Here is a 20,182-nt window from a genome sequence, read left to right as displayed (position 1 = left end):
GCAGGAGGAGAAGGGGACAACAGAGGATGATGTGGTTGGATGGCATCACCGACTCAATGGAGATGAGTTTGGGTGGACTTCAGGAGTTGGTGATGGACAGAGAGGCCTGGTGTGCTGCAGCTCATGGGGTCTCAAAGAGTTGGACACGACTAAGTGACTGGACTGAACTGAACTGAACTGAATTACTTCCTTCTAGGAAAACTTAGAACTTGAAAGTTAAAAATTTCCAATTTACTGCTGAATGTATGGTTGTTATATAGTTCATAATTTAAAGGTCTAGAATTTATGAGAGTTAGTGAATTGGAAAGAAGAATAAGAAAGGACAATAAACCAGATTTTATATTTGATTACCTTTAATATTTTCCTTTAAGAGATTTCTTCTTTATAGCTCCCGTGTTTTTGTTCTTGGACACATTTTTCTTTCTTTAGTTAAATACATTCAGCAAAGCCACTGGAAGGAAAGCACAATGGTTGTGAAAGACTTCTATTGATAAACATCCTCTCAATTTGTACTAGAATCAGGAGGCATCTTTAATCATTTAGAGTGTTTCATCAATTTAGGGACATTTAAAGAAATTAATTATTTGACAATATGTATAATTTTAGGTTAAAACTCTGGGAAATACATTTATCATGAAGTTTAAATATGATAAATTAGAGCATACTCAATTCTGAATATATTTTTAAAAGGCTATAGCAGTGAACGTGTTCCAGTAAAGTTTTTCATTTGCCCTGTTGTCTGGTTTTACACTCCTACTGGTTAAATTAATCTTCAGATTATTGATTGCCAAGTAACACTGTGAATTGGTCTTCTATAGCGTGAATCTAACTACCACGTTTGCTTTATCATTAATCTTGTTGGTCATTATATCATTTACTGTTCATTATAGCAAGAGACAAATTGCACAAATGCTTAATATTGTTAGTTCAGCTTGGTTGCTTTCTTTAGTGACACTAATTCTACAGAGAAGTTGGGCAAAATCAATGTCTTATGCACCATTTATATTAAATTACGCTTGTTATATGATTGAATCAACACTACATAGAGTTTTCTCAAGTTAATTGATCAACTCCTACAAAACAAATTAATACGATGCATCAAGCTTATGGTATTGTCTTCCAGAAAGAACATAAGAAGCATCAGTGCTGAAAGAAAACTAATATTCCTTCTGGGATATTGCAGTTCTCAACCCTAACCCAATGGCTGGCTAAAAGTAGTAGAAGAGAGAATGCTAATGTAAATTCAGAGGGAGATTTTTTACTTTTCCAGAAGGATTTAAGATATTTATGTCAAGTAATATAATTACATTTGTTGAAACACTGCAGTGTTTGCCCCTCCAACCCGCTGCTCCTAAAAAACGGTATCTAAAATATCACTTACAAAGTTTTTTGTTTACGTTTCTAGTTTAAATAGCTATTGTTTGGCATTATTAATCATCTTCTGAAAGTTGAATCTTAGTAAATATTTTATTAAAACACCTTCCATGGTTTAGCAAATTAACTCAATAGTAATATTCCAAAAATACATTTCTTTTGGAAAACATGAAGTCAAATGTATCCAACTGTGTAAAATACTACTATGTTTTATAATCATTAACATAATCACTGGAGTTCAATGTGGATTAAAGGTTAGTTTAAAATGATAAAAATATAAATAAATATTATGTCAATGTTTAAAATAGTCAGCTGCTGCTGCTGCTGCTAATTCGCTTCAGTCGTGTCCAACTCTGTGCAACCCCGTAGACAGCAGCCACCAGGCTCCGCCGTCCCTGGGATTCTCTAGGCAAGAACACTGGAGTGGGTTGCCATTGCCTTCTCCATAAAATAGTCTAGTTCTTGGATTTTTATAAACTTGGGATTTTGAAATTTTGAGCAAATGCAAAATCCGCACACACACACACACACACACACTAGAACTGTTGAGTCTCATTTAGATACATATTTTATAAAAAAATTTTAAAAGAACATGTAAATTCCATGTGTTTATTATATGTTACTTGAACATATATTTAATTCTACAGAAAATATTTTACTTTACATACAATATTGTTTGACCATCTGGATGTACTTAAAGTAACTAATAAATAAGAGAAGAAATGAAAGCATTTAAAATAAACAGCCAATGGCACCCAGCTAACCATGTGGTTTCTCATCAAGGAAATGAGTTTAAAATCAGAGGAAAACATGTTAGGCTATTTAGCTATGTTTTACAAAGATGAGTACTTGGCTAGTATTATGTTTATCTATGTTTATATAAAGATAGACTGACCTGACTCTATTTATTTATTTAGAGAATGGGTCTCCTTTCCAGTTTTTTCTTCTACTTTATGGTATACCATTTCCAGGCTCCTCCGCCCATAGGATTTTCCAGACAAGAGTACTGGAGTGGGTTGCCATTGCCTTCTCTGCTTTTCTGATTAACATCCAGTTAAAAACTAAGTCTTCTGGGGGAAAACAAACAAACAAGCAAACAAAAAAAAAACAAGAAAATGTCTTCCTTTTAAAATGAATGATGGATTATTAATATGTTCTTTCTGTTAATTGGCATCTGTTGAGTGGGTGTATTAATTCCAAACAATGGTTTTCTGATTGTGTTTTTGGAAATTTTATGGAATTAAATTACCAAAGGACACGGATTAAAATTATTTTGAGCAACTGAGTCATCAAGAAAATATTTTTACTTATTATTTATTTAATAATTTTATTTATGTATGTATTTTTTCACTGTGCCAGGTCTCCATTGCTGTGCAGTTTTTTAGTTTGGAGAGCAGGGGCTCTTCTAGTTGCAATGCCCATACTTCTCACTGCGGGGCTTCTCTTGCTGTGGAGCACCGGGTCTAGGACGCACAGGCTTTGGGAGTTGGAGTTCCCAGGCTCTAGTGCGCAGGCTCAGTAGCGTGGTACACAGGCTTAGTTGCTCCATGGCAGATGGGATAAACTTGGACTGGGGTTCGAACCCATGTCTCTTGGATTGGCAGGCAGATTCTTCACCACTGAGCCATCAGGGAACCCCAAGAAAATAAATTTATACATTTTAACAACTAAAAACCTACCATGATCACCTCGCATCCTACATAGTGTTCAAGGATCTCAGTAAAAGTTGAATGGATATAATCCTTGTAAATTTTGTTTGCAGATTCAAACTTCAATTTATTAGGCAAGTTATCTTTAGTTTATTTTAAAAGTTTAATGATGCTAAGTTGTATTGCATGCAATGTAAAATACAGCTAATGTATTTATCCAAAGAATTGACCAAAATATGTCTATACTGTAAAATTAGTTAACTGAGGATTAAAGATATAAATGAGGAACTCTGTCAATATTGCAAAAACATTATGCTAAAATAATGGTAACTCAATATAATTTTGCTGTGAAATATTGACAGTCTTATTTATATAGTAATGTTTCCGTGAAATTTTATGGAATGTTTGCTCTTAATCCTCACAAAAATTTATTGCAGAAGGTTGAAGTACCATGGCCTTTTACTTTCATGGTACCTGTGACCAGTTGTATCTAACTCATAGACATTCTAGGATGATAGAATAAGTCATTCAGGACCCAAACACTTTTATACCTGTAGTATTTTCATGATTGTTACTAACTTAGGTATATTTCCTAAAATTGGCTTTTTTTCTTTAAGAGGATGAGTAGAAATCTGAGGCAAGGATTAATTACACGATAAAGAACAAATCTTGTGTATATCTTTGTATCATTAAATTCCAGAAATGAAAAAACAGAATTGTTTGGACAAACCTTAAAAAAAAAAAAAGGTGGATGTTTTCTGCCACAAAAACACAGTGATTGAGAGACAATTTTTTGTACATTGACATATAATTAAGAGTTTCATTTTAGTCTATAAATTGAAACTCTGAAAAAAATTTGACTTGGGTAATTAATGTATTGTCTATTTTTGTCCTTGTTGTAAGAAATTTGGCTAAAGGCAGTCTGAGACTGTGGCGACTCCATGGCCCTGTCAGAGATCTAGGCTTTGTGACCATTGATTTGTAGTTGCAAGATGGTTTCTCATCTCTGGGCATTGCGTCAGTTTTCCTGACAGCAAGAAGGGCGAGGGGAAAATGTCCCACAACTTTGGAGTTAATCACCCTCCATCCCTTCACTCCTGCAATTTAAAGAGCTTGTCAACGGTGTAGTCAACAACTTTTCTTTTTCAATAGAAAAGCATTTTATTTTAAATATATCAATGTGCACGTCAATCCCAAACTCCCAATCTATTCCCACCCCGACCTTCCCCCTGGGAACCGTAACTTTGCTCTCTATTTCTGTTTTATAAATAAGTTCATTTGTATCATTTTTTTAAATTTCACATATACATGATATCATATGGAATCACTCGATATTAGTCTTCCTCTGTCTGACTTACTTCACTTAGTACGATAATCTCCAGGTCCACTCATGTTGCTGCAGATGGCATTATGCCATTCTTTTAAATGGCTGACAACTTTCATGTATATTGTATTGATGAGAGCTGTGTTATATGGACATTTCAATATAAAAGGGATTTTAGAAAATACAGGCTTATTACTCTTGGTGAAGGAAAGAATACGCTTGTGGGTGAAAAAGGAAAAACAAAATGGTAAATAGCAATCTTTGCAAAAGTTTATGCTACAGTTTTACAGAATAAATTTATCATCAATATTACTATATAAAATAATTTTCAGGGCATACCCTGTCTGGAAGCCAGAGTAATATCTGTGGGATTTTTGCTTCTGAAGGAAAGTGTTTTATTAGGGTAGAATCAGCATGGATGGGGCTTCCCTGGTGGCTCAGTGGTAAAGAATCCACCTGCGATGAAGGAGATGCAGAAGCCACAGGTTCAATCCCTGGCTCGGGAAGATCCCCTGGAGGAGGGCATGGAAACCCACTCCAGTATTCTTGCCTGGAGAATCCCATGGACAGAGGAGCCTGGTGGGCTATAGAACATGGGGTTGCAAAGAATTGGATTTGACTGAAGTGACTAAGCACAGCACAGCAGAGTGTTGATACTAAGGCCAGACAGATGAATTCGATTCCTTACTTTGTCTCTTAGGGCTTCCCTGGTGGCTCAGCTGGTAAACAACCCGCCTGCAATGTGGTAGACCTGGGTTCGACCCCTGGGTTGGGAAGATCCCCTTGAGAAGGGAACAGCTACTCACTCCAGTATTTTGGCCTGGAGAATTCCATGGACTAGTCCATGGGGTCGCAAAAAGCTGGACACCACTGAGCAACTTTCACTTTTGCCTCTTGCACAGATATGCTAACTGGGGCAATGCCCTGCTCTGAAGTTGCCTCAATGACTGTATACTATTATTGAATTAATTAAATAAGGAATATAATTCATTCAATAATAGTATAATGAGCATGAAACATCCTTGGTACTCAATAACTGTTACTCTCCTCCTATCACCTCTGATTTTCCTTTTTGTCTAGATAAGACTTTTAAAATCTTTACTTCTACAAATCAGTAAAATACTGTTTCCAAAAATGCCTTAAGAATGTAAAATATTCACAGAGACAAATCTTTATTACTTGCCATTATTATTACTGTAAGATTTTTCATCATTACTAACAAATTAACTTTCAAATAAGAACCCAGAGCTGTATGTCAGTTTGCTCATATCTCAAGGCATCATAACTGACAAAATATTTCAAATTCAAAATTAATTTGTAATTATATTTTTAGATATTTTAGTTTCCCAGACAACTTTTGTAGTCTTGAGTCCCAATTTTTCTGGTAGCCATTCTTTATTGTTATCAGGGATATATTTGTTTGTTTTTATAATTATTGTTCTGTTCTCTTTATGAAACTTCCACATACCAAGTCTCCACAGAGACAACTATTAAATTGTTAAAAGAGTTTGTATCTTTAAAAATTAGATCTTAGGGTAAATTTCTTAGAAAGAATATTACTTAAAGAAATGTCTAAAAAATTAGACACATTTCTTAGTGACCCTTAACTTTAAGCCTGTCATACATTTCTAAATTTTGATATATTTGTGCTTAAGTTTTGAAATACTTAATGCTCTAAAAGTAATTTTCTATGATTGTATTTAAAATTGAGAAAGAATTTAGACTTCTTCCCAATATTTTACAAAATTACATTGAAATACGTATTTTCAAATTTAAACTGAGATTAAAGCAAAGTAAGAAAACTTTAAGTACAAAAATGAATATGAATATTCATTTTAATCTCAGAACAAACTAGGAAGACTTTACATTTTATGATAATGAATATGTATGTTACCAGTAGAACAAAATTATTTTATTAAAATTAAGTATCAAAATATCACTCTTAGAAAATTTTGTTATTATTAAGTTTAGAGATTGTTCAATCAGCTGAAAAATGTAAAGTATAAGATAAAATATTTGCCTAATTCTTGAATAAAATGTATCATTTGATGCTTAATCAAGTAGGGCAAAGGAACTATTCTGAAATATATATGGTGCATGTCTATATTTCTTGGCCTTTTTTCTCCCAAAATTTCCCTAGGCTTTTTAGAAGCCAGCCTTACTTAACACTGAGGTCTTGATCACCCTGTTATTCTTCACAAACCCACTGATTTAGGTGGCCTAATCAGCACAGTACGAAAATCTTCCTCTTAAGATATTTTTTTAAAGCACTGCTTCCTACCCTGATATAATCCTTGAGAGGAAGCCTCCCTGAATTCTGCAGTTTGGAGATAATATCCTCAGACTTCATAGACCACTTCTGGCCCCAACCATTCATGTTCTCTACAGAATTTGCTACCTTATAATATTTTTCATTGCATGTCTGTCTCTTCTCTGCAACTAAATCACAAACTATTTATAGGCAGAAGATAATTTCTTATCTTCAAAAAAAAATTGCATGTGATTTATTCATATTTATTGTTTCTTATGATATAAAGAGACATTCCAGCAAGAAAAAAAAATGGATGAACAAAATCTGCAATGGAGAGGCAAAATCATATAGGCTTGATAATATGTAAATGGTTGATAAAAAATAAAATAAAAATATGTATAAATCAACATTGCTTCAAAGATAGTTCATATTAAAAAGATAGATATTAATACATTATCTCTAGCCATTCATGAAAACAAGTACTTCCTCAGATTCCTCGAGCTCCAAACAAATAAAATGAGACTTCGAATCCAAAAGAAACACCAGGCTCCATATCTGCTTAGTTTGGTTTACTTAAGAAGATGCTCTGTAAGATTATATTTTCTGTGGGCAGATAAGATGATTCCTCTTCACATGGAAGACCAGAATGCTGAACTTTGCTTTGGCATAACTTATAAAACAGGAAATTCATCAGCTGTGTAAATTCACATTGATATATTTTTACCCCAGATGGGTTGAATTAACAGAATAGAAAGCAATTCTGCGACATCTCCAGTTTCTTATCTTGTCTCACCTTTATCTGACCATAGAGATGTCCAGGGTTGACCAAGCTTAGCTACAGCATTTGTTACAGTTAAATAGATAAATCAATGAAAATGTCTATAGAAACAGAAGAAGTAGAAAGCTATCTATATCATACCGATATCAAAGTTCCTTATTTTCATATATTCTTAAAGCAAATAAGTGACAGTGATCAGTTGTTGTCCCTTTAAAAGTTGGAACTATACTAATTGATGACTTTTTTGTTGATGGAAAATAGTATTTGGGGATTCCTACGACTAATGGAAGATATTCATGGACCAAATGTAGTTGCTAAAGACTTCTTTGAGAAAACGTACATTCCTTTGTAATGAAGTGATATTTGTGACAATAATTTGGTGGAGGAAAGGGAAAATCCAGCTTTTATCTTTTCACTGTTTTTCCTTCAGTTTTAATTTTGAGCAATTGATTTGGACAGTACTAGAAAGCAGGTGAAGTAAAATATTTTTTTTTTTTTTACTTCAGTTATATTCGTATAGCTTGCTTAGTTTGTCATATATGGAGACGGTTTTCTTTTCATTGGTTTAACTTGTTAATCCTGACAGGTATAACACCTTATTTAAAAACATATTTTCTCATGATGAAATCATATCTATTATGCTTTTTACTGAAATCTCTTTTCTTTTTTTTCTTTTGCTTCTGTAACAGAGATTAAGCAATCTGGAAAATGAAAAAGTAGGTCTGCTAAAGAAAATTGTAGATTTTATTTTCTTCTTCATCTTGAAATGGAATATTATAAAGGGTAGGGAAAAAAAGCAAAAAAAAAATTTGCTTATGCGTTCTCCAAAATCAAACTATATTCATTAAATTTTATCTAGAATCCATATGGATACAAAAATTAAAATGTCTTATCACATTATTATGTGTTATATATAATAATTGGCAAATATTAACCAAAATATCAAATATGTCTTCTTTCATTCCATCCTTAAACATTCTATAATATGCCATTTTTCATAAACTGAATACTATTTTAACTGCTTACACACTAATAACTAACATGGTGTCAAGTATCAATACTAATATAAATATAGACTTCTTAAATGGATTGGGTCTTAAAGACATCATTTTTCTGATGCTCACCCTTTCAAAGTTACCATTCTTCATTTATTTCCTTTAGCCATTCTACCACATTCTGCATCTACTTTAACCATCTTATCACATTCAGTAGGAATCAGACTTGAGCTTCTTCACTTTTCCTTTGATATACAGTGAGAAAGCAGGGAAACCACGTTAGCATCATTGAAATTTTATCACATTTTCCTGTGCCTTATTTCCCTATGTCCAGAAGAAAAGTAACTCTTTGTAAGAAGAGTGCTTCAATCTTTTAAATACCTGTGAAATATTCCTTTTGATTTTGAGTGTTCAAAGTATTGATTCAGAAATCTGGGGATGTACCTTTTCTTTCCTTAATTCTTTTCTATATCTTGTAGATTTTTCCAATATAAAATTTATGTATCTTATCCTTTCTAAAGCAAAACCTCTATTGTTTATTACAAAGTGTATAGCCTTTAATTTTCTGTTTTTGCATCTTCTATTATTTAAAAATCATTTCAGTTCAGTTCAGTCACTCAGTTGTGTCCGACTCTTTGCAACCCCATGAATCGCAGCACGCCAGGCTTCCCTGTCCATCACCAACTCCAGAGTTCACCCAAACTCATGTGCCTCGAGTCGGTGATGGCATCCAGGCATCTCATCCTCAGTTGTCCCCTTCTCCTCCTGCCCTCAATCCCTCCCAGAATCAGGGCCTTTTCCAATGAATCAACTCTTCACATGATGTGGCCAAAGTATTGGAGTTTCAGCCTCAGCATCAGTCCTTCCAATGAACACCCAGGACTGGTCTCCTTTAGGATGGACTGGTTGGATCTCCTTGCAGTCCAAGGGACTCTCAAGAGTCTTCTCCAACACCACAGTTCAAAAGCATCAATTCTTTGGCACTCAGCTTTCTTCACAGTCCAACTTTCACATCCATACATGACCACTGGAAAAACCATAGCCTTGACTAGACGGATCTTTGTTGGCAAAGTAATATCTCTGCTTTTTAATATGCTATCTAGGTTGGTCATAACTTTCCTTCCAAGGAGTAAGCGTCTTTTAATTTCATGGCTGCAATCACTATCTGCAGTGATTTTGGAGCCCCCCAAAATAAAGTCTGACACTGTTTCTGCTAAATAAAAACTGCTAATATGGTATTGTGTGTCTTTATTTTCCTCATATATATAATTAATACATTAACATATGTTAAATAGATTTGCTTTATTTCTTTTATCCATTGATCTGTATTCTTGAATGTTTAACATTGTGTCATAGGATTTTTTTGAATTTATTTCAATCATCATAATTCTGATTGTTTCTTATTTGTTAAAGAGATTTCTCTTAGCATCCTTTTTATCTTTTCAAAGTTATACTGTTACCTATCACAATGATTTAAAAATTGTGAAAGATCTCTTGTTTCATCAAGCATTAAAGGGTTTTTTTGTTTGTTTGTTCAGTCTCTTTCCCACGTTATATGTGCTTTCCTCCTTAAAGTGTGGTTCTTCTTGATGGATCGTTAAGAATGTGGGACCTTGTTAGAGTAGTTAAGAACAAAGAATTATAGATTTTTCTAGTTGGTTTGGGTGTATTCCCCAGTTTTCACATTGCTTTGTTACCTATTAAACCTCCCTTCAGATAAGGAAGCCCACTAGTTTCTCCTGTGGGGATATGAGTGGAGAGGAGAAAATCTGACTTTGTGTACTGGTGGGCTTCCTGACATAATGAAGAAAGGAGGCCAATCAAGAGGAAACTTCAAAAAGGACTTCAAGTTTATATGTAAAAATATTTACATTGTGTGTTTGTTTCATAATGGTAAATAGGTAAGTATCTACAGATGGCCTAAAAGTCCATCACAGGAAATGGGCCTGTTGTTAATGCATGCTATGGAAAGTACTAAAATAGATATATAGTAATAAATATAAAAACATAAAGATAACTCTTAAACATATTTTAATTTCAATAAGGACTAAAAGATAGGTGGTAAATGAATATGATCAGTGTACCCTTTTGAAACATAAATCACTCAAACCTCTATTCCATTCTGTTTTTTTGTGACTTGTACATTCTGCTTGTTAGTATTACAAATTGTATAATCATAAAACTCACACTTCACATTTTGTTTGCAGGTACCACCGATAAAGTGTCACTCTATGAACTCTCTTGACTCCCCTTGTGTATATGCTTGGGGCATCCAGGGTAATCATAGGTTTTGAAATGACTCACAGAGAGGTGCCCTCTCTTAGGCCAAGAAGAAATCCCCCAAACAAACACTGGCTGCCTAAAAACACTTTACATGGAGGTATTATTTACTTTCTTTGGATCTCTGGGACTCTCTACTTATATCCAATGGGCTCCTTCTGTGCAGAATAGTAGCTTATCTAGCCTCAAGCATCTTTCAAAAAGAAAGTCTTCGAGTCTTGTAACATCCTGTAGAGCAAGTGTTTATTGGGAAGTAGCTTAAGTGTCTGGGTTAAGAGGAGCAGCACAATTTGCAACCCCCTTTTCGCCCCAACTGTCAACTTTGGAATTAAAATAAAATTAGATTGTTGCCATTTGACTAATATTTCATAATCAATGACTCCACAAGTACCCAAGGGAAGAATGATTTATTCTGCATACATATTTTTTTTAATTATCTTAAATGACAATATATCTGTCTCTCCTTTGTCTCTCTCTTTATGTTCTAACATAACAGAGTGGAAGATCATACTATTACTAAGAAAAAATGTACTTCTGGATGTTTACTTATGCATCAAGGATTTTTAAATTGGCAAAGCGTGCCGGGGCCACTATTCACCTCATATTTGCACTCTTACACTTCTGGAAAAAGAAACCTATACTATTAAGTAAAATAAACATTAGGTTCAACTTCTATGTGTTTTCCCCTCTTCTCTGATTATCAGAAGCATGTTTTAATTAACAAAACTAACAAAAATATTCTAACTACTCTATGGAATTGACTCCACTTCCTCATTTTCTCTCGTTTATTCGTTTTCAAAGAAATACTTCCATGTGGTAAACTGAATGCCAATGCATGTCACTGGTTAGTCTCAGAGTTAGTAGCTGCTTCTCAGTACTTGCTTTCCCTCTTCTCAAGTTAGGAAGCAGAGGTCCTCATCAAAGTGCAGCCGGGGTTAAGATACAGTAATTTCACTTTGAATAACACCTTTTGTTCTAGCAGCTGAGCTCCATTTACTTCTTTGCCTGCCAAAGACAGCATTTTTGGTAACCAATCCATGGCATACTTTTCTCTTTTTTCTTCTTCACTTACCTTTTTTCTTTTTATGGACTAAATTGTCTCCACATTCTAAGTTTAATGAGTATGTACAGGTTGGCAGGCAAGAAAGAGTCATTTATCTAGAGGGCTGAGCCAGCTGCAAGGTACAGAGCTTTCGTTTCATCTTGAGGAAATAAAACAAACAAACAGAAAAGCTAATATTATATTAATCTTCATGTTCACATGGGAAGCATTTTAGGAATCTTTGGGAAATATGGAATAGATTAGGAACACGATTAAAATTACAGCATACTGCAATGGTTGACACCTATTATGAAGTAGTATTCAGAAAAAGTGAAGGTATTTTGTTTAAATCTGTATCAAATAGAATGTATTAAATAAAAGCTATTGTGGAAGCAATCAGTTTGTAAGTATTGTTCCTCAGCAACTATGCTTTAAATTTTAAATTCAAAAAGGCATTAGGAAAAGAGTTACATGATGATTAGAAATGGGTCTTAGGACTAAGGAAAGCTTATTGAAATCATCTGTTTAGGTACCATAGTGACTTTTGTTTCTTTTAAAATGATGTTTTATGACGTTTTCATTATTAATGATTTAAGAGAAAATATTTTTATTTTATATTAAAAATTGAGAAAGTTGTAAACTAAAGGGAATTAAAGTAATTAATGTGACTAATTTGGAAAATACATTATTAGAAATAGAAGCAAACTCACACAAAATACAGCTGACTCTAGTATTACTTCACATTCATCTTATATAAAAATGATGTAGCTATTACCTATACCCAAGCTGTATGTTTTAGACTTCTTCAAACTAACAATTTTTACAATATCCAACTCAGCAAATAGTTACCCCAAACCTTTCTTCTTTTTGATATTTACATCATGTTCACATGACCCTATAACTAGTTGTTGAGAGATGAAAATGAATCTGTCTTTGGAGACTTGGGAGACGCTGGCTTGCTGTATTTGACTGCGCTCTCCTTCCTACTGTTTTCACTTCTGTGCTCTGAATATAAGGTAAGCTGGACATATAGGGAAGGCTGGCTTAGAGACCAACTGGCACGGCACCTGTATGCATCCCTCTCCACCTCCTGCACCTTTGAGGACGATTTCCTTTCTGTAGTCCACCGCTAGCTCTGTTTCTCCTCCCAGGGTTTGCTTCAGAGAAATCAATTCGTCTCACTCTTATTTCTGAGCACTTAAAACCCACAACATAATTTCTATCCTAATGAAGTGGCATTTTTTTGTATGTCGTGTGACCTAAATAACCACAGTATATATGCCACTGTTACTCTTGCTGATGACTAAGTCATTAGTCATCAGGAGAACAACACATTGATCCATTGCATGTACCAAAGTTAAAAGTAATTATTTTAATCTTCCTAAGATTGCATCAAAGTCAAATATAGGAAATATTTAGATCATTCCTTCTTCTGATTTGTACCAGTTTAGCAGAACATTCAAGTTACTTTTTCAGAGTCCTCCTTAACATAATGTTCCCAGCAGCCAATTAATGTTAATTGTTCGAAACTTCTGATGAGATAAAAACTATTTGACATTCCTGCCATAAACAATGGACAAATTTTTTAATAATACTTGCAATAATAAATAAATTAATGGGGAATTAATATATTTTGGTCAAGGTCTTTGTGGCTCAGCTGGTGAAGAATCCACCTGCAATGTGGGAGACCTAGGTTCGATCTCTGGGTTGGGAAGATCCCCTGGAGAAGGGAAAGGCTACCCACTCCAGTATTCTGGCCTGGAGAATTCCATGGGCTGTATAGTCCATGGGGTCACAAAGAGTTGGACACGACTGAATGACTTTCACTTCCCTACTCTTCCCTTCCTTTCACTTCGCTTCGCTTCACTTCACTTCACGTCAAGGTTACTAAGTCTGAGCTACTCTTCATGACTGTGTTCCCAGATTGCTCTGTATTCCCACTCTCCTCCACGAGACAGTTGCTCCCACAGTGAACTGAAAGAGACTCAGCCACTGTCACCAGGGAGTGGAAATTCAGCTAGATGGGGAATGAAGAAAGGCAGCTTTTCAGGACAAATTCTGCTTGCTAGATCTTTAGCTTTCTCAACTGTTAAAATAATCTATGCTTAATATTTAGTAATCACTGAGTTCCCATTTGAAAGGGTAAAAGTAAAAGTGCAGTCCTGTCTGGCTCTGCAACCCCAAGCTCTCTAGCCTCACAGGCTCTTCTGTCCATGGACTTCTCCATGGACTCTAGCCCACCAGGCTCTTCTACTTCTCCATGGACTGTAGACTGCCAGGCTCCTCTGTCCATGGAATTCGCCAGGCAAGAATACTGGAGTGGGTTGCCATTCCCCTCTCCAGGGGATCTTCCCAACCCAAAGACTGAATTGCAGGCAGATGTTTTACCATCTGAGCCACCAAGGAAGCCCTAATTTAGGTCCACAGTATCACAACCCAGTGCCAACGCAATGACTCCTGGGGGCATTATGAATTAGGCTTCAGGTTTCACACTTTTGAGATTCTAATACTTTACTATATTTTTTATGGCTTTCATAGGAACAACTGTGCAGTTACTACACATCATAATTATAAAGATGATGCCTTTGCTAATGTGATGATCTGTTTGTGTGAAATAGAGTTGCTTTTACTCCTACATGACACCTGAAAGAAACCTATACTTGTGGGTGAAATTACACTATTGGTAATAAAGTATTAGAATAATTCTTGAAATATATGTTCATTTCAAAATCGCTTTTTCTATATTCAAGTAGAAGATAGCAGGGTATTAAAACTACAAAACTGATCAATTCGGGTCCAAAGACCTGTGCTGCCTTCTCGTTTCTTCCTTTTTTGAATCCACAGAAAATAAGCTTTTGTTTTTGAATTCTGAAGCTAAAAGGAAGTGGAAAGGGCTGTCATTTCATTTTGACTAAATATTTCCTGTTATTTGGATTTCTTCAGGGGAAAATATATATGATACACTATCAAAGAAAAAGCAAAGCATAAAAATTCCACCTGTATAAACAAATGCATAGAAAAAAGTTAGAAAGAAAATATATCAGATGTAACAGTAACTGTCATTGTAGTTAACACTGGATATGTTTTTTTTTTTCTTTTTATATAAATTTTAAATTTGCCTTAATATTTTAATACTTTTTCAGCAGCTACACATGATTAGATGTCATAAATAAAGTTTTAATAAATACATTAAAGTGAGTCTTATTTAGAAGGCATACATCTTCTAAAGGAAGAAAGAATGAACAAGGAGGGAAGTTTCTGAGTTCCATTGAGTTCACAACACAGGAGTCCATTTCCTGGCATACACAGCATTCTATTTCCCATCACTCCATGTATGTGGCACTTTCTTTAAGGCTTTTCTTTCTGCCCAACCTTTTCCTGTCTTATTCAGAGACACTTTCCCTTCTCGTGTGTTCCTATAACATTCTTGATTTTCTCTTATGTTTGTTCACAAATTCTTCTGGCTTGTGACTTATTTTTTGTTGTTGTTGGCTTGTCTTATTACTTTCAAGGAGAAAATGTTTTTTTCCAGTTATTGCCCAAGTTTTATTTCCTTTTTACATATCTCCAGTTTGTATAATGTTAACTGTATCATAGCGAATTTTTTATAATTCTTGCTTTACTTGAGGGTTCACTTTTTCTCATTCATAAAATTAAAGAAAAAAAAGAATGAAAAAATCAGCAAAGTTGAAAACATATATTTTCTACTAAATGCACCCTTTGTCATAGGTAGTAGAAATTCGAGCTATATCCCTTGTTTTCTTTAACTGTGTTATTATCATTGTTTCCCCTTGGGTGGGATGTGTGTTACACAACCTGTTTGTCTTACAGAGTTCTTTTAGTAAAACATCTAGATAGTCATTTTAAATATTGATAAAAATCAGCAATATAAATGCTAATAAACCCTTCCCTCAAAAAGTAGCACCAATAAATACTAGCAGTGAGCAAAAAAATTTGGCTAGCAAAGGGAACTCTCTTGATTGGTGACTCTAGGTTTATTCAACCTATGAAAATAAGATGTTATTACCATGCTCTGATTTTGATCAGATCAATGGTGAAAGATCTACTATGGGGAATATTAAAATGATTATGATACAATCACACAACATGTTTAATCTTTAGGAAAGGCAAGTTTTTTGATAACTTTTACTACTTCCTTAGAAACTGTAGCATTGAAATAAAATACCACTTAGCCAAATGTATCCCAGTTATTCAACTACTTGTTTCTGTGTTTTACAACTAATGATATACAATGCTGGAACCATTGGGAAAAAACTTAGAAGATCATAGGAAGTCACTATTTTTTTTTTAAACCTTGATTGGATTTTTTAATAATATGATTGAAATACATCAGGGTTTGGGGGCAATATACAGTACTAAAATCAATCCTTTAATTCCAGTCTTTTTAACTATAATAATATAGGCATTGCTTCACAAACTAATAATGTTTCTGTATTGTTACTGTTTATCTTTATTTTCAATTGGGATTTCATAACCAGGCATTAAAATGTTTAAACTAATTTTCTTTCATATTTTTAGCAAACTAAAAAAAAAAATCCCTCACATTATTTCAATTTCAGCCTATTTGTATTTAAAACAGTTTTCTCAAACTTTAATTTCATCGTTAATTTTTAAAATTTTTACTTAGTAAGCAGTGTAATTTAAAGCATAAAAAGTGTATTTACAATAAAAAATCACAATAATATAATAGAATGACTATATGACTCAAAACAATGTTGTGAAAAAGCTGTTATTTCTAGTCTGACTTTGTAACTAGTCCTTGTTTGCAGGATACTTTTAAACAATGTATGTATAATAAAATTTGCAAGTTTAGACAAATGCATAAAATAACATAACTAACACTAATAATGATATAGAACATATATATCATGCCAAGTGTTTCTCTATACCTCCTTAGAGTTAACCCTCCTCCTCATTTAACAGTTCAGTTCAGTTCAGTTGCTCATTCGTGTCCGACTCTTTGCAAACCCATGAATTGCAGCATGCCAGGCCTCCCTGTCCATCACCAATTCCCAGAGTCCACCCAAACCAATGTCCACTGAGTTGGTATAGCCATCTAACCATCTCATATTCTGTCATCCCCTTCTCCTCCTGACCTCAATGTTTCCCAGCATTCGGGGTCTTTTCAAATGAGTCAGCTCTTCACATAAGGTGGCCAAAGTATTGGAGTTTAGGCTTTAACATCAGTCCCTCCAATGAACACCCAGGACTGATCTTTTTTTTTTTTTTTTTTTTTTAATTTTATTTTATTTTTAAACTTTACATAACTGTATTAGATTTGCCAAATATCAAAATGAATCCGCCACAGGTATACATGACTGATCTTTAAGATGGACTGGTTGGATCTCCTTGCAGTCCAAGGGACTCTCAACAGTCTTCTCCAACACCACAGTTCAAAAGCATCAATTCTTCAGTGCTCAGCTTTCTTTATAGTCCAACTTTCACATTCATACATGACCACTGGAAAAGCCATAGCTTTGACTAGACGGACATTTGTGGACAAAGTACTTTGTTGTCTCTGCTTTTTAATATGCTGTCTAGCTTGGTCATAACTTTCCTTCCAAGGAGTAACCGTCTTTTAATTTCCTGGCTGCAATCACCATCTTCAGTGATTTTGGAGCCCAGAAAAATAAAGTCTGACACTGTTTCCACTGTTTCCCCATCTATTTCCCATGAAGTGATGGGACCGGATGCCATGATCTTAGTTTTCTGAATGTTGAGCTTTAAGCCCACTTTTTCACTCTCCTCTTTCACTTTCATCAAGAGGCTTTTTAGTTCTTCTTCACTTTCTGCCATAAGGGTGGTGTCATCTGCATATCTGAGGTGATTGATATTTCTCCCGGCAAGCTTGATTCCAGCTTGTGCTTAATCTAGCCCAGCGTTTCTCATGATGTACTCTGCATATAAGTTAAAAAAAGCAGGGTGACAATATATAGCCTTGACATACACCTTTTCCTATTTGGAACCAGTCTGTTTTTCCATGTCCAGTTCTAACTGTTGCTTCCTGACCTGCATACAGGTTTAACAAGAGGCAGGTTGGGTGGTCTGGTATTCCCATCTCTTTCAGAATTTTCCACAGTTTATTGTGATCCACACAGTCAAAGGCTCTGGCATAGTCAATAAAGCAGAAATAGATGTTTTTTTTTTGGAACTCTCTTGCTTTTTCGATGATCCAGCGGATGTTGGCAATTTGATCTCTGGTTCCTCTGCCTTTTCTAAAACCAGCTTGAACATCAGGAAGTTCATGGTTCATGTATTGCTGAAGCCTGGCTTGGAGAATTTTGAGCATTACTTTACTAGCATGTGAGATGAGTGCAATTGTGTGGTAGTTTGAGCATTCTTTGGCATTGCCTTTCTTTGGGATCAGAATGAAAACTGACCTTTTCCAGTCCTGTGGCCACTGCTGAGTTTCCCAAATTTGCTGGCATATTGAGTGCAGCACTTTCACAGCATCATCTTTCAGGATTTGGAATAGCTCAACTGGAATTCCATCACCTCCACTAGCTTTGTTCGTAGTGATGCTTTCTAAGGCCCACTTGACTACATTTCAGGATGTCTGGCACTAGGTCAGTGATCACACCATCGTGATTATCTGGGTCGTGAAGATCTTTTTTTGTACAGTTCTTCTGTGTATTCTTGCCACCTCTTCTTAATATCTTCTGCTTCTGTTATGTCCATACCATTTCTGTCCTTTATCGAGCCCATCTTTGCATGAAATGTTCCCTTGGTATCTGTAATTTTCTTGAAGAGATCTCTAGTCTTTCCCATTCTGTTGTTTTCCTCTATTTCTTTGCATTGATCGCTGAAGAAGGCTTTCTTATCTCTTGTTGCTATTCTTTGGAACTCTGCATTCAGATGCTTATATCTTTCCTTTCTCCTTGCTTTTCATGTCTCTTCTTTTTACAGCTATTTGTAAGCCTCCCCAGACAGCCATTTTGCTTTTTCACATTTCTTTTTTTGTGGCTCAGATCATGAACTCCTTATTGCCTCAAATATTAGCCTCTCAAAAACACTGTTATACTCTATAATTTTGTCTTATCATAAATTTCATATAAATAGTATGTTAAAACATATAATATTGTATCTAGTTTCTTTCACTTAGCTTAATGATTTTGAGATTCATTCAAGTTGCTGTGTGTATCTGCAGTTTGGTCTTTTTTGTTGCCAAGAAGCATTCTGTATCGTGGACACAGCAGGCTTGTGTTTCTTATTTTCGGATGAACATTTGGATTGCTTCTGTTTGGAGGTTTTATGAGTAAAGCTGTTATGACTGCATACAAATCTTTCTGTGGACTAATATTTTCATTGACCCTGAGTAGATCAAAAAGAGTGAGATTGCTGAGTTTGCGGGAAGTATATGTTTAAGAGTATGCCAAACTATTTTTCAAATATGTACAAGTTTTCATTCCCTCTATCAACTAGTGAGGCATTTAGTATTGTCAGACTTTCTAATTTTACCACTGTTGCGTGTACTAATATTTTGTCATGTTTTAAGATGTATTTTAATAATAACTGATAATATTAAGTACTGTATGTGTGCTTATTTTTCATTTGTAAATCCTCTTTCAAGTCTATGCAAGTCCTTTGTCCATATTTTTTTTTTAATTAGAGTGATTGTCATCGTATTATCATACTAAAAATTTTTATGGCTCTTTGTATGCTGGACCCATGTCTTTTCTTAAATTTATGTCTACAAATTCTTTCTACCAACAAGTTGCTTGAATATTTAATTTCTTAAATTTGCTATAAAGTGTAAAATTGTTTTCAAGTTGAAAAATCCAATTTGTCATCTAAAATTTTTTATAGTTCATGTTTCTTTTTCTCATCTAAGATTTCTCATCTCTTGCTAAACCAAGATATATAATATTTTCTCTTCTGTTTTCTTCTAGAAGTTTTAAAGTTTTATCTATAATGCTTAAGCTTAAGGTCTCATATTCTGAATTAAGTTTTTGTACACGATGTGTGGTAAAATCAAGTTTTTGTCAATATTTGTCAAATATATATGTAAATATATTTATATGTATATTTGTATTTAGATATTTATTTGTTCCACTGTAATTTGTTGAAAAAATTCTTTCCCAAAGTGAATTATTTACATTGGCATTTTTTCAAAACTAGTTGATCATATATGTGTATATACATATATGTGTGAGTGTGTGCGTTTCAGTCTATTTTTAGAATTATAATCCTTTCTAAATGATTTTATGTCTCTCCTTATTGCAATACCATGCTTTCCTGATTACTGTATCTTTAAGTCACTCTTACATCAGCACATGGGATGCTTTCCCCCCTTAGCTATTGTGAATAATGCTGTTATTAACTTTAGGATAAAATTATCTATTCAAACTCCTGTGTCAATTCTTTTGATTATATACCCCAAAGTAGAATTATGGCAAACATTGTAGTTAAATTTAGTTAATGGTTTTATAACAATTGCATCATCTTACCTTCCCATCCACAGTGCCCAA

General features: G+C 34.4%; 1 long non-coding RNA gene across 1 annotated transcript in view; it reads right to left on the bottom strand.

Moving 5' to 3' along the window:
* The window catches only part of LOC129642302 (uncharacterized), an 86,247-nt gene that overhangs the window by 3,656 nt on the left and 62,409 nt on the right, over nt 1-20,182 (bottom strand). The window contains exon 2 of the long non-coding RNA XR_008709605.1: nt 352-451. This is a non-coding gene — a long non-coding RNA (uncharacterized LOC129642302). The remainder of the gene's footprint in view (nt 1-351; nt 452-20,182) is intronic.

This window comes from Bubalus kerabau, chromosome 1, assembly GCF_029407905.1.
Source record: "Bubalus kerabau isolate K-KA32 ecotype Philippines breed swamp buffalo chromosome 1, PCC_UOA_SB_1v2, whole genome shotgun sequence".
Taxonomy (NCBI): domain Eukaryota; kingdom Metazoa; phylum Chordata; class Mammalia; order Artiodactyla; family Bovidae; genus Bubalus; species Bubalus kerabau.
The sequence above is the reverse complement of the archived record's forward strand: the minus strand, read 5'-3'. Positions and strand labels throughout refer to the sequence as shown.